The sequence below is a fragment of the Gallus gallus genome, chromosome 1 (assembly GCF_016699485.2).
Source record: "Gallus gallus isolate bGalGal1 chromosome 1, bGalGal1.mat.broiler.GRCg7b, whole genome shotgun sequence".
Lineage (NCBI taxonomy): Eukaryota > Metazoa > Chordata > Aves > Galliformes > Phasianidae > Gallus > Gallus gallus.
In genome coordinates, this window is record NC_052532.1 from 138029570 (window position 1) to 138039534 (window position 9965).

The following is a 9965-nucleotide window of genomic DNA, read 5'->3' on the forward strand; positions in this document are numbered from 1 at the left end:
AACACACCGAAGAAGCTGTGATGTTGTGAAGAGACAAAGGAAGAAACTATATGATATGCTTTAAAATTCTTGTGGTTGACAGTTTGTGTTGTAAATTGGGTATCTGTTCTCGGAAGTGCTGCATCTTTGCATTTACAGAATGGCAGTTGAGCATTAAATACCTTAGAAAGGATAAAGCAAAACTGTAAAAAAAAAAAAAAAATAGGATTTCAAACAAAAAAGGAAATTATTTGGGTTTTTTTTCCACCTTCTGATTCCCCTTTTGCCAACATTTGAAGCAAAAAAAGCCCTCACTATCAACATAGTGACTAACACTGTAACAAACGAGACAACAGAGGAGAAATTACATTGTAAAAACACTACCAAAAATATTCTCCCAAAATATGAAGCTCAGATATCCAGTTTAGAAAATGCCTTATAAAATTCTGTAGCAGAAAATGCAGAGCTGACAGTTTTCAGATTTCAGAACAAGAAAATGTTCTGCTGTTTCTGACATGAGGAAGAAAATAATTTATACCAAAAAAACCTAACCAAAAAAAAAAAAAAAGAAAAAAGAAAAAAAAAACATCAAATCTGTGGTGTTTTATGTTTAAAATCAGTTTTTAAATCCTTCTTGAAAGATTGATGAGAAATGCAAGTATGGAGTTGGAACAGTCTCTCGTGCCTATCAGAATGATGGCAGGCTGAATGATGGGACGATTGTACCAAGAAAGACTTGGGCAGTGCAATTTAATTTTGGCAGCATATTAAATATATATGTTTGGCAGCACCTCCAGCCAAAATGTACTACATAGGTGACACAGAAAGCACAGTCCAGGATCAGTTACCCCTTCTGGAATGTGGGAATGTTGGTATTTCATGAGGGTTCTAAATATATTCCTTTGCTTTCCATTTGTTCCTTCACTCTTGGCAAGAGAAATGCAGTGAAGGAGCAGAGAAGTGCTGTGGAGAAGTTCTGCTCAGTTGTTATCCAAGTCCCTTGGCACAAGGTATACAAAAAACTCCAGAGAAGCCAAACCCAGAGCTATCTGTCAGCAGGCTCTGAGAATCAGTGGTCTGTAGCTGCCTGCAGATTCTCCATTTCCCCCACTCGCTCATCATCCCCTGCAATAATTGCTTTGCCAATAAGAAAGGAGTTGATGGGACCATATCTAAAACAAAAAGTCACTGTTTTTCTTCTGGCAAGTGTAAGTAGAAGGAAATACTATCTTACTTCTCTTTTGAGTGATTTATTTGTTTCTGTCATAAGAAGATACTATTGTGGTTTGCTTTGTGTTGGCTTTGATCCGACAGATATGCGTGTATGTATATATATATATATCTATCTGTGTTGGATATTTCTTCATATATATACGTATGCGTGTGTGTATGTTTGTGTGCAGTGCACTGATAGATTTGAAGGTTTTGAGATTTTCTGGGCTTTGCATTGTTCTAAACACGCTGCGTTGTTTTGTGGATTAAACTCTTACAGGCAAGGTGCTCAGCAAATAATAAAGAAAGGGCCACCTAACAAAGAAGCCATCTGTTCTTCTGCCACAAAAAAACAAATCCAAAAAAGAGTCTATTTTGAGTCACTTGCATGGTTTGTGCATCCTGCCTTCTCAGTGTGCGTATACAGTGCATTTAAGCTCACATCGGAGACCGTCCTAGTTGGCATTGGCTGAAGACTCTGTGAATATGCTGAAGATATGGGCTCCAAGAGAAAAAAAACAAGCTGCTGAAAACAAAATGTTAACACTTTTGTAAATCTGCCAAGTTTTTCAATGTAACTGCCAACAGTTTGATGTTCAGAGGAACTCAGCAGAATTGCTAACATGCATGCTGCATAAATGGCTATTCATTAGAAAGATGCTGTACCTTATATGTGACTGCTTTCTTTGGCTGGCTAATATATCAAGTATGGTACTTGTTTTGTACTGTGAAAAACTTTCTCCATTACCATAGTAACCTTTTGCATGTTGGCGGAAGCTGATGTCATTCATGGCATTATTCATTCTTAGTGAATTGGTCCTCAAAGTGCTAACAAGTTCCAGGGAGCTAAAGAAGACCAAGTATACATGCTGGGTAAACATGATTTAACCCCTTTGTCTCACCAGGTCCCCGGAGATACATAGGTAAGTACATCTGAGATATACACCTACATGTATTTAATTTCTTTGGCATTGCTGAAGAAAAAGCTAGAATATCACATTTGTTCAGACGAAGTCTAAGGTGGAGGAGGCTCCCCTATCACTCTTTTTCTTTTTTCTTTCTGATACCTCAGCGTTCCAGGTAAACCTGCCTCATTTAAGGAAAAATAATTTATCCTTTTTTATATTTATCTGTTCAGTTGAATTTAACCCATTCTTCATCATTACTGATAATTAATATTGTACAATATAAACCATTTGCCTTTTAAGTATCTTTGCAAAGATTATTACATAAAGTTTGAATAGGATTTTCATTGTACATATTCTACAGCAATTCTGTTATTACAGTGGTAGCACAAAGTTGGGCATTTTCCTCTTACACAATGAAAGCTAACTGAGCATTTCTTTTTGACTGGAGTCTAAATAGCATCAAACTGTAGAAGGCAAACCTTACCTGGAGTTATATATAACCTAGAGGCTTTTATACCTTCTATAATTCCTTTGTCTACGAGCTTCATTTCTCAATCACAGCAGTGAGAGGTGTGTGCATGATAGCAAAGGACTCTTCATCGTTTCCAGGTCATGAAAGGGAAGGCAACTGGACTTCATCCTGAAACTTCTCCCATCCCGTTTTCATATGTCCATACACATGGCAGAGGAAGAATATCTGCATCCTGGCCTGAAGGGGCAGATAAGAAAAAGAAAACTACTCTTGCCACAAAGAGTATGACTAAAATAAGTGGAAGAAGGAGTGGCATGGAAATGAATTTGCTGAAGATTGGTTCTTGTGGATTTGTGGAAGTCCTATCCAGCGTAGCCTTACTGGAGGCTGCATGAATTTTATCACACTTTTCTCTATAGGTCTGTGTCACATTTGCAAACCACAATAGTATCTTCTTATGACAGAAGAGTACGAAGAGTAGCAGAGACTACTTCTGATTCAGGGACAAGTGTTTCAAAGTAACTTCTGTAATCTATCTTCCTCGTTTCACAGCCCAATCTTTCTTAATAAGGCCTGGAACACTGGGCATTAGGTGTAACAAATATTCTGTGGTCAAAGAAATTCTACCTGTGAGAGGTCTTCTTGAAATAGATGTGGGATTTCTGGAAGGCACGGATTACCATACGAAATAGATGTTTCTCACCTGCTGGCACAGTATTATTCCCCCTGTTCTGTCTTCTGCTTTTGTTTCATGTATTTCTGCTCTAAGACTCCATCCTACATATGAAGGAGAGAACTTGCCAGCTTAGATTCTTCAACCAGGGTCAAGTATGCTAAGAATGTCTTGTTGCAGGATTCAAAAATCTGTGCTGGAATTATCTCCAAAGTCCTCTACAGCATGTTAATACACAGTTTTTTTTTTTGTTGTTGTTGTTGTTTTTTGTTTGTTTTGTTTTGTTTTTCCACATGCTAACTTGGAAGGGGGTAGCGTTCTGCCAAGCTCCATCCACAAATGAAATTGTGTATTTAATGTATCCTCCTTGTAGGGGACAGTGAAGACTTTCAACACATTACCATACTGTTTGGGCTAACTTCTGTCTTCAAGACTTTGAACATATCTCCTGAGCTCCCTACAGTCACTTTCATTCCTGGTTGGTTAATGCTTGGCTCTTCTTAGGTTGAATGAAAACCTATTCAGTCTTTCTCAGACAAAACTCATCAACAACAAGAGTGATGCACCGCAACAGGATTTCTCAGCACCATTTCACTGAAACAATAATGATGGCATCATGTATTTGAAATAGTATCTTGCTGAAATGAATGTGAAGGTTTGTAAGGATTGCTACATGTGCTGTATGGTCTGAGATGGATACCCTCTACTCTGCTGGTGCAAGGGGAAATGCAAGAGATCTCTGCTCCTGGGTGATTTTGTCAAGGCTATCATAATAAGCAGATGATTGGAAACACTGGCAAAAGCTTCAACTTTTTATTTAAATTGAATTGAAAAAAAATGGTGCATAACAAACTTGCTCAGTTTAAACCTTAGCTTTGTAACCTGCTGGTAAAGACATCTTTAGATGAGGTAGCCATGAACAACTGAGCATAGTTCGGAATCCAAAATGACTTAGTCTGTTGAGCTACAATGACAAGTCATTTTTTCATTAGTAGTTTCTTTGCTGATTCCAATAACTCCTGAATTTGTAAATTCAGGTCATCTCATTTGAACCATACATTTCAAGTGAATATTAATTTGATAATTTAAACTTCAACACTGCCACATTGGTGTTTGGTGTATATCTTTATCTGTCTATCACTTTAAAAACAAGTCCTGAATTTTGTAAATGTGTAAAAATACAAATAAGTCAATGCATGAACTTCCCAGCCTTCTCAATGCTGTTTTAATTCCACTACTAAACAATATCAATAAGGATTATTTTGCTATTTGCCAAGTCAGAGGTCTAGAAAAACTAATGGAAAGGTCATATTTTATACGGCTACTAAGTTGTCTGAGGAATTCACCAATTCCCTGAGTTTAATTTTTTTTTTTTTTTTTTTGGTACTGAAAGGTTAATTCAAATGACAATATGTTCTATTCGTGTTTACAAGGTAAAAAATGAAATAAAAGGCATTCCCTTACATAAAATGACAGGTAAAATACCAATTTTGTTAGGGATAGCTGGAGAATTTCCAGAACAAAAACCTTCAATTCATCTGTGATTTATTTTTTTTTCCTAATGAATATAAAAGGGGTTAGCAAATCATTTATTTTCAGAAGAAGTTTCCAATTAAAGCTAAAAATATATATTTATCAGAAATTAAAACAGTCTTTAGCGATTGGATAAATATTGGGCTAGATCTCTATTTAAAAACGTTTTCTTAAATAAAATGGGCTGATATTCACTTGAATAAATAATAACTGACACCTCTGAGAGTCAGCTTATTCAGTTAGGTGTACCTAAAGACCCTCTGAGGTTATGGCATCAGCAGATTGGTCTAAGAAACAAACACCCCTGTTTCCAGTCCTTTAGCCCAACCCAAAGGATCCAGTGTCCTCTGGGTTGGGCTAAAGGACTGGAATCCTTATATGATCCAGAGATCATATCTCTGTTTGCCAGATGTAGTAGTTCCCAGCCTTTCGATCAGCTCCATGAAACTCCTGGGAATTTCACCCCGCAAATAAACTGTGAAGATCTAGCAGCTATTAAGCTATTGACTAACTAGAGATGTTCAGGCAGTGTACTTACAGACAGCGACCAACAACCAGTTGGAGACAATCAGGCTGATTTTCCTGTGGAGTGGGAGAACATCACTGATGACTGTGCTCAGATGTGACTCCCCAGCATGTGGGATGTTTGAGGAAAAAGAAGGGTATGGCAGGGTTGATTCTGTAGCCCTGAATGAGGTCACTGTTTGTTTATCCATGAAAATGGAGGTCAGCCTTAAGTTATATGAAGGTATAGAATGTTTAATCATCATCACCTTCTCTGGAGAGGTTTTTGTCCTCCACCCCCTTCCCTTCTTTCTCCTGCTCCTCTCTGTTCTTCTTCCTTTCTGATGGCGTGCAAGGAGTCAAGTTCCTCTGAAGTACCTCACATCCTCACCTTATCCATCTCTTGTTGAGACAACCATGCTTTCTCTCCCATCTTTAGTTGTGTTGCAGGTACCTTGATTCAGTTTTGTCTGACTCAATCACTCAGCTAGCTTCCTTTGCCTCAGGACAGTCATTGTCAATGGCTTTGGGGAATCTGTGCTGGAGCACTGGAGCACAGCAGTGATGTGGTTTGCCTGAACTATGCAGGGCATGGTAAGGGTTATGAATTTTTGGCATTTCCCCCATGTTTTTCCACGAGCATGGCCCAGAAAAAGCCTCCAACTAAGCAATGTAAACATTTGAGGAATGTGACCTGCAGAGTGCTGCCACATGCCATGTAGCAGGAGAGCACAGATACAGCCAATGATTTGAGATAGACTGTCTAACTGAGCACACTGCTTCACTGGGGCTCACGTTTGCAATGCTGTACAATATTTTCGTTATAAAATAACACACATATCAGTAATAAAATGAAAGCTTCTGTGGCAAGTGATGAGAGTTAAATTTCTGCAAGTAAGGATCATGACATTTTTTGTCTGAAAGCATTTATAGGCAGTATTAAACTGATTAAAGGATGTAAGAAAAGAATATCATTTTTAAAGTTTCAGCATTTCTGAGAGGCCCATGAAATCACAATTTCAACCCACAGCCTTCTTAAGACACTAAAAACATTCCTTTTTCTCATCAGAATGTAAGTAAAACCTTTGAAGAGTAGGAGGACTGAAGTAAAAGATCAGAAGAAGTAAAAGACCCATGGAGAACAAGAAGTATGTAGGGCATTTGCTTGGCAAATCAGAAACAGGTAGTCATTTTAGGGCTCTGCCTTATTCAGGCTGGGGATTAATCCTCATTGGAATAATGCAGAATAGATCCTCTCATTTTAACCTATGTCCATTTAGAAACTCTGATAGGATAAGGATATTATTATTTACTATAATTCACTGAATACATAGTAAGCGTAAGCTCTGATAATCTCACTGCATTTCTGCACACCTTTCCTTTGAAAAAGCTTTTCTTGTCAAAAGTAGGTTTTGAACTGGTAGCATCATGGAACTGGTTGGAATTCCAGTGAATAAATAAGAAGTCCCTCCCCAAATACAAGTTTATAAAAATGATTCGTTAATAATTTGAAATAAATGAAGCTTCACTCTGTCCAGATGTAACAGAACAAAAAGTAGATAAACAAAGTACAACTAAATACAGATATCCCCTGCCTTATGTTGGTACAACAGTCTTGAAGCCAGTGTTTTTCAGTCCTAAAATAATGAGTTTTGTGTGCCTGCCCCCAGTACGTAAAACATTCACACAGACATGTAAACTGTAAGAATATATGGCACAGTTGCCTGACGTGAGTATTTCAGACAAAAGTTTTTAGAATGCCTGAATGTAAGTTTTCTGAATATTTACTTCTACTGACATAACATATTTCCCTCTGTAGAAGCCGAAGGCAACGAATTCATTATTTAAAATGGAGCCGTCATGAAGCAGCTGAAGCTCTTGGTAATCCAATCCTCGATTAACACATCAACAATCAGTAGTTTTATTGTTGTGATGGGCCCTTATGGAGTCATAAATTCACATCAGTAGTGGTGTTATTCAGAGGTTAGTAGCTGCTCCAGTATTTCCAATTTTGTACTTTCCCAAACTAATTGTCATGAAGATATGTGGCATTTTAAAATACTGTGGAGCTTGATTACCGCAAACCCATGGATAGAAATCTATGGCTTTGTCAATTTGCCCAAGCTTAGCATTTGATCCATTGTACAGAACAGATCCAGGCAAACAGAAAACTTAAAGCAATGAAAGAGGAAACCAGTGCCAGTATTAGAAAGACCTATCCAATCCAGTAATTCATTTACTGTCAGAATAGAAAATGATATATGAGTCTCTGGGTTAGGATATAGAAATTTTATCTAGAAAACAAGTTTTTACTGATGAACTCAGCTAACAGAGCTGGAGAAAGAAAGCAATCTGAGCTCGTCATTGTCTTAGCTGAAAAATAAATAAGCATTGATGAGTATAATTAGAAGTGACAGGCACGAAAATACTGTGAAATTCATATACACTTGAATGGATACAATTTTTTTTCTCCTTGACTACCTTTCATAATGTTTCATTAACCTTGGTGGATAACTTCAGCAAGGACATTTATTCACCAGAACCACGGAAGTTGGGCCGTTGTGTATTGGTTATGTATAAAGATGTTTTCTGTTCTGCCAGGAAAGCTCCTCTTCCATTCCCTTTCCTTTTTCACTGGTTTCTTTTCTTTTCTCCTGATATTTTTTTGATGCTGTGCAACTTCTTAAAAAATAAAGGTCTTTAATGTGTGTGTTCTATAGCAAGCAGTAGAGTGCAATTCTTTGACGCATATATTCCAGGTCACCTTCTTCTCATATTTTTGCATCACCTAACATCACCTAACATCTCCATGGCCATGATAGATTACTACCTCATCTACTAGATAATTTTCTTTGACATAACCTGCCCCTATGTGTCTACACAGCTGAACTGAAATGCCTTAAAAGTTAGAAAACTGGGTATTTTTGGCATCCTTTCCCCGACTCCAATCTTCTCTGACCCAGCTTCTCCAGTTTTGCTTTCTGACACTGCTGCAGTTCTGTCTAGGAACCTGTTGCTGTCCCCACTTCACCCCGTGCAATTCACATGAACCTAGTGTCTCCCAGCTTTCAGGCAATGATTCATACCTCCTACCTAAGCCTTAAGCTGTCAAACTACACAAGTTTATCTTCGACAAGTGACTGTTCTGTTAAAAAGCAGCCAACACATCTACGCAGTATGTGCTGTAGCATTTGAGGACAAGAAGAGGCAGTGTTGGGCCTCTCTCTCTCCAGCTCTTGTAGCTGAGATTGTATTTCCACAGAAGAAAAAAAAAAAAGTCTAAAAGAAATATGCAGGTTGAATATATCCTGAGGATAGTTGTGTTGACATCATCTTTATATGACTTGATTTGGAGAAAATAATAATAAAAAAATGTGAAAATCTGAAAATTGAGCCGCTTGAACATAGGAAGGCAGCCTCAGAAAAGCCACAGAGGCTCAGTTCCTCTTTGCATTACACTAAAATGTCTCAGCTGCATGGAAGAGTATTCCATTGCATACTTGGCATTTTGGTAATGCTCATACCATAGGAACTTCCATGGCTTCTTCTAGATAGTCTCTACTCTTTTACTTGGAAAGTTTCTTGGTGCAACCTCACTGGAATTTCCCACCAGCAGCAGGTTACAGAAAGGAGCTGACTGACAGTTCCAAATAATTTCAAATCCCTTCTGATTCATAAAAGACATATAATGACATGCTCCAAGGGAGTGGCAGGCAGCAGTAATTTCTTTGCAGGCTATGATTAATAACTATAAATGAAAGAAGGAGTACGCATTTCATGGAATCATAGAATCACAGCATGGTTCGGGTTGGAAGGGACCTCAAAGCCCACTCAGCCCCACCCTGTTCCATGGGCAGGGCTGGCTCCCACCAGCTCAGGCTGCCCAGGGCCCCATCCAACCCGGCCTTGAGCGCCTCCAGGGATGGGGCACCACAGCTTCTCTGGGCAGCTGTGCCTGCGCCTCACTGCCCTCTGAGTAAAGAATTCCTTCTGAACATCTAATCTAAGCTTCCCCTCTTTTAGTTCAAAGCCATTCTTCCTTGTCTGATCACTATCAGATCATCACGTAAAAAATTTGTTTCCCCTCCTGCTTATAATCTCTCTTTAAGTAGACGAAGGCCACAATGATGCCTCCCTGAAGTCTTCTCGAAGCTGAACAAGCCCAGCTGCCATGCCTGTCTTCATAGAAGAGTGCTCCAGCCCTCTCATCTTCATGGCTCTCCTCTGGACTGGCTCCCACAGCTCCACAGTCTTCTTTTGCTGGGTGCCCCAAGCCTGAATGCTGTACACCAGATGGGCCTCACAAGGACAGAGCAGAGGTGCAGGATCTCTCTGCTATTGATGCAGCCCAGAACATGGTTGGCCTTCTCAGCTGCAAGTGCACACAGCTGGGTTCCTGTACAGCTTCTCATTCCACAAGTCCTTTTCTGCAGGCCTGCTGCCAAAGAGTTCATCTCCCCGTCTTTACGTATAGCTAGGGCTGTCTTAGGCTCAAACCACACCGCGTCGCACTTGAGGGTAAAATGATGTTTCCGCCTGGTTTCGAACCAGGGACCTTTCGCGTGTTAGGCGAACGTGATAACCACTACACTACGGAAACGCCCGCTGCCCAGCCGCTGCCTCGGCCCCACCCCCACGATCCTCTGAGGGCTTCAATCCACCTCTCGAAAACGCCTCAGTGGCC

General features: G+C 39.4%; 1 long non-coding RNA gene and 1 other non-coding gene across 3 annotated transcripts; one reads left to right on the top strand and one right to left on the bottom strand.

Annotated features, from left to right (window-relative positions):
* Window positions 1-1005: 1005 nt before the first annotated feature.
* LOC121109158 lies at window positions 1006-8007 on the top strand. Of its 2 annotated transcripts, XR_006932647.1 has the most exons (3): window positions 1006-1187; window positions 1472-2114; window positions 2709-8007. It is a non-coding gene; the product is annotated as an uncharacterized LOC121109158 (long non-coding RNA). The 2 variants fall into 2 exon arrangements; XR_005846043.2 differs by having other exon boundaries at window positions 1006-2114.
* A 1801-nt stretch (window positions 8008-9808) lies between these two features.
* On the bottom strand, window positions 9809-9881 carry TRNAV-AAC. Its single transcript has one exon. It is a non-coding gene; the product is annotated as a tRNA-Val (tRNA).
* Between the last annotated feature and the right edge of the window lie 84 nt (window positions 9882-9965).